We start from the raw sequence: 6,128 nt of genomic DNA, 5'->3' as shown, positions 1-6,128 counted from the left end.
ATCGTAGTTCACCGCTTTAGTTCACTTAAAACGTGATAGATAATAAATTGACATGACCTCTCGCTAAAACAATTAATTGAGACATAGCCTTACCAAATAGTAGAAACCATGAAAACCTATTTCGCGAGGGAGTGCGCTCGGCCCCACCGGGGTACAAACCTTGTTACGTAGGGGAAGTGGGTGATGAATGTTAATCCACCGAATTCATGTTGATAAGGGATGTATCGGCCACACCGTGCCCAAGTTAATGTGGGTTTGGATCATGGACACATTTATTCGAAATTTGGATTGAACTCAACAAAAGTTTTTGATAAGGGATGTATCGGCCCCACCGTGCCCTTGTCGAATGTGTTTTGGGCTAAAGATAATTGTTAATGTAATATTATCGACCAAGAGTTCTAAAAGTAGAATCGATTAAACGTTAATCCACCGAGTTATATTGATAAAGGATGTATCAGCCCCACCGTGCCTAAGTCGATATGAATTTGGGTCTTGGAATCATTTATTATAGTTGGGTAGAGGTCACTATATAAATGTTCATATCTTGTTAATTTGCAAGTATGATTTTAAAAGACAAATGTTAATATTTCCTTTTTCCTCCATATTTGTAGTTCTTTACAATGAATCCATCAAATGCTACCGCACCAATAACTATTGAGTCGTATCACAATGTTTTTGACGACGTATGCTCCAACCATGATTTCGATACTACTAGAGAACTTCATTTCGGGATAGGTTCGGATGGAAACCTTAACTTCATCACTTCTTCTAAACCACCTACTACTACTAGACCTCGTGTGAGTCCGTCTCAGGAAGACTACCTCATACAATCTATAGGGTCTTTGTCTCTGGAAGATAAAGATGCCAAAGCTAGTGGGAGCTCAAGCAATCAAGCTCTTGCTTCAAAGGGCAAAAGGTTCAAGAAGAAAGGAAAGAAAATCAAAAACTTCAAGCAAGTTAATGATGAGTGCCATTATTGCTATGGCATGGGACATTGGCTTAGGAATTGTCCCGTATATTTGCGAAATATAAGGGAAGGACTCATTACTCCAAAAGGTACAATTCCTAAAGAAATTTATGTTATTGATATAAATTATACTTCCACTACGACATGGGTACTAGATATCGGTTGTGGTTCTCACCTTTGTAATCATTTACAGGGTTTAAGAGATGCGGAGAGGCTTAGCAAGGGAGATGTGGATCTACGCCTTGGAAATGGAGCTCGGGTAGCGGCCGAATCCAAGGGAACTTATGTTTTAGCTTTGCCTAATGGATTTGAGTTGTATTTGCATAATTGTTTTTATGTGCCTACGCTCTCTAAAAACATTATTTCAATCGCCATGCTAGACATGGACGGTTTTTGTTTTGTCATTAAGAACAATCGTTGTACTATTTCTAGGAATGATTTGGTTATTGGCCAAGCTTCTTCCATTAATGACATTTATATTTTAGAGACCTCAAATCCGACGAATGAGATTTATAACATTCAATCAAAGAAACTCAAATCAAGTGATCCAAGTGAAGCGTTCATTTGGCATTGTCGATTAGGTCACATAAACGAGAATCGCATCAAAAGATTAATTTCGACTAATGTGATTACACCATTTGATTATCAATCATATGGTACATGCGAATATTGCCTACTTGGCAAAATGACTCGTAATCCTTTTAGTGGTAAAGGGACACGAGCTAGTGAGCTATTGGGACTCATACACACCGATGTATGCGGACCAATGAGTATCACCTCTCGTGGTAATTATGACTACTTTATAACCTTTACCGATGACTTGAGTAGATATGGGTATATCTATTTAATGAAACACAATAGTGAAGCGTTTGAGAAATTCAAGGAATTTCAAAACGAAGTAGAGAACCAATTGAACAAAAGGATTAAGGCACTACGATCCGACCGTGGTGGTGAATACCTTAGCCTTGAATTTGATTCACACTTGAAAAGTCGTGGTATTATATCACAACTTACTCCACCCGGAACACCACAACTTAATGGTGTTGCCGAAAGGAGGAATCGAACCTTACTTGATATGGTTCGATCCATGATGAGTCAAACCGAGTTACCGAACTCGTTTTGGGGATTTGCAATTCAAACCACAATTAGATCTTTAAACAATAGTCCCACCAAATCCACCGAGAAAACTCCATGTGAAATGTGGACGGGAAGGGTTCCCAATATATCCTATATGAAGATTTGGGGATGTGATGCTTACGTCAAAACTAAGAATGACAACAAGCTTGCCCCAAGATCCGAAAAATGCATCTTTGTAGGTTACCCCTCGACCTCTCGAGGATATTACTTCTACAAACCTCAAGATCATAAAGTGTTTGTGTCTTGCGAGGCTGTCTTCTTAGAAAGAGAATTTATTTCTAAGAGACAGAGTGGGAGAAATTTTGAACTTGATGAAGTTCAAGAGCCACAAACCGAGATAGAGACGCAAGAAGATGTTCCTTCGTCGTCTAACGCGGTTGTACCTCCTCCACTAAGAAGGACGGGCCGAGTAATTCGCCATCCCGATCGATATGTGGGACTTATCGAGGAAGATGGAACACTCGATGTATTGCTTATGGAAAGTGATGAGCCCGCCACCTACAAGGCCGCAATCTCTAGTCCAAATTCCTCCTTATGGCTTGAAGCCATGAAGTCCGAAATGGATTCTATGCATGAAAACCAAGTTTGGGACTTGGTAGATTTGCCTAAAGGGGCAAGACCCCTCCAATGCAAATGGATATTCAAGGTCAAGAATGGCATAGAAGGACATGACGATGTCTACAAAGCTAGGCTAGTGGCAAAGGGATTTACCCAAGTCCAAGGTCTCCATTATGATGAGACCTTCGCCCCCGTAGCCATGCTAAGATCCATACGGATTTTGTTAGCGATCGCCGCATTTCATGATTATGAAATATGGCAAATGGATGTTAAAACCGCTTTTCTAAATGGGCATTTAGAAGAGGAGGTGTACATGATACAACCCGAAGGTTTTGTTGATTCTAAAAATCCTAACAAAGTGTGCAAACTTAAGAGATCCATTTATGGTCTTAAGCAAGCATCTAGAAGTTGGAATCATCGATTCAATCATGTTATAAAGGAAAATGGTTTCACTCGAAGTGTTGAGGAACCATGTTTATACATGAAATTCAGTGGGAGAAATGTTGTGTTCCTAATCTTGTATGTCGATGACATACTACTCATTGGAAATGATATTCCAATGTTGTCTTCTGTTAAGAAGTGGTTAGGTAACCACTTCCAAATGAAGGATTTAGCAGAGGCACAACGCATATTAGGTATCCGGATTTATAGAGATAGATCCAAGAGGATATTGGCACTAAGTCAAGAGTCTTATGTCGATAAGATTCTTCGACGGTTCAGCATGGACAAATCCAAAAGGGGTTTGGTACCTATGGTAACCGGGACGATATTGAGCAAGACTCAATGTCCCTCCGAACCCCATGATGTTGAACGCATGAAGTTGATCCCTTATGCTTCCGCTGTTGGATCAATCATGTATGCCATGATATGCACACGTCCTGATGTCTCGTATGCCTTGAGCATGACGAGTAGATATCAAGGAAATCCAGGTGAGAGTCACTGGATTGCTGTCAAGAACATCCTTAAGTACTTAAGAAGAACTAAGGACTCTATCCTTGTGTTTGGAGGAGACACCGAGTTGCGTGTTAATGGATACACGGACTCAAGTTTTCAAACAGATAGAGATGACTTGAAATCACAAGTCGGTTTCGTGTTTATGCTCAATGGTGGTGCCGTAAGTGGAGAAGCTTCAAGGAAGTCAGAATCATGGATTCTACAACGGAGTCTCGAGTACATCGCAAAGATCGAAAGCTGCTAAGGAAGCTGTTTTGATCAGGCAATTCACGGAAGGTCTAAAAGTAGTACCTACCGCCAATGATCCCATCACTCTCTATTGTGATAATAGTGGGACGATCTTCCAAGCTAAGGAGTCAAAGTCTAGTAATAGATCTAGACATGTACTTAGAAAGTATCATGTAATAAGAGATTTCATTGAAAGAAAGGAAATTGCGATTTGTAAGGTTGGGACAGATGACAACATAACCGATCCGCTCACCAAGCCTTTATCGCAGGCTAAGCATGATGGACATGTTACGTCCATGGGACTTAAACGTGTACCAAGTTTTTGTTAGATTTTGAAATGAAATAAAAGTGTTGTTTTTGTTCATGTTCATAATCACATTTGTCTTTTATCTTTAATTTATACATTGTTACATCCAAACGGGTTGTAGAGACAATTGAACCCCGTTAAAGTGAACACGGATTAACATAGTATTTGCCCATAGTCACTTGTATGAGGTGACGTCTCGAAGTGACTAGAGTGTGAGGCGATTGATGGCAAGTTCAAGTGCCATAGAGTCATGTGAGATGACTAGTCGATCACATAGGCATCAAGTTAGGAACATTTTGTCGGGCCTTATGACCGCTTATAGAGTTCTGGCACATTTATATAGCCTGGTCGTGGCGAGAGCTACTATAGTATTCAAATGAGTCGATTCTTTTGACTAAAGACTATTCACCTAAGATGGCACGATTTCAGATTAACTTTGATTTGTGTTACTACGACCTTCGTAAATGGGGTCAAATGGGCATATTTTGGGTTATGATGTCTGTGGCTAGTCGAAGGGAATGAGTGCGATAGGAATTGTCCACCCCTAGTCGGGGTTATAACAATATCTCGGGGCCACTCGAGGAGTAATGAATCGAAATGCGTGGCCACGCTCGGAAAGTATCTATGATAGATAAGTCCGGTCAATCGGTTATTCTCCGATCGAGGAAACCATTCTCGATATGATCACTTGCAAGTACGACCTGAAAGACACCTTGCATTGAGTGGGAGATAGTAATAGGACAAGAGAATTGGTGACGCACACTTGTCGAGGACAAGTGGGAGATTGTTGGGAAATGTGTCCTCAACAATAGTGCGATCATATGATTTAAATATCATTATTAAATCTCATTTTAAAGAATACAATTGGGAAGTATTTTTACTTGTCAACCGGTCAACATATATCGGTAATGATTGGTGACTAGAGTTTGACATTACTTGTCGATGTGACGGTGGTGATCGATTGACCCCCTAAGTCATACCTATAGGGCAACACTCTTAATTGATCATTTAATTAATCGTATAATGTTACGAGTTAATTAAATTACTTGAAAAATTGACGGACGATTTTGGAAGTAAAATTTACGTATCAAATTAAAATGTGATTAAATGAGATACGGTCTGAGTAATCGAATTGTATCATTACTCGGATGAAATTATTGTTTAAAGAAACTATTGGATTTGAATGAATTATTATAAATGCGATTTATAAACGGTAAAATATTTTGGTACAAGTAATTATGAATTACTAAGTCGATTTTTGTATATGACGTATTTTTATTAATACGTTGATTTTTATATGATAAAAATACATAACAAATTTATGTCACATATGACATGGGACATATTGACAATTGACAAAAATAAAATGGATTCCATTTTATCTTCAAATGGACCGAAATATGGGTGTGATTAACAAATTGTATTGTGTTAATTAAGATTAGTGGAATTCATGATTATTACTCTAATTTTAGGCATGCATACCTAGTGTCTTTTGTGTAAGAGCACAAAGACCATGCATTGGCCATCTCCCTTCACCCTACCCGGTTTTCCCTTGGAAAGAACAAGGGTTCTTTTGCTTATTATCTTTATCATTCACCATATGTAGTGTGTGTTAGATAATTTTATTTATTCACTTCATATTATTATTTTTAGAGAGATAAAAATAATGCTCTTCCTCACCTCTTCTCCTACCCGGTTTTAGGAGCCAAAACCAAACAATTTTTGGTTCAATTTTTCACAAGATTAATATTATACTAGCTCAAATAATATTAATTAGATTAAGAGTTAGCTTTGGGTATTATTCCTAAGGAGAGATCCTATACTTGGATCTTGTTTCTTCCATTAAAGGAAAGCTCAAGAACAAAAGAAAAGGAGATTTCTTTTGTGCCCATTAAACCGAAATACCCATTGTAAGAATAATGTTTCTTTCTCAATTCTTTTATTAGTTTGCATGCATAAGTTCCACCTTTAATTTTA

This window comes from Silene latifolia, chromosome 3 (assembly GCF_048544455.1).
Source record: "Silene latifolia isolate original U9 population chromosome 3, ASM4854445v1, whole genome shotgun sequence".
In the NCBI taxonomy this organism is placed as follows: domain Eukaryota; kingdom Viridiplantae; phylum Streptophyta; class Magnoliopsida; order Caryophyllales; family Caryophyllaceae; genus Silene; species Silene latifolia.
This window is presented reverse-complemented; position numbering follows the sequence as displayed.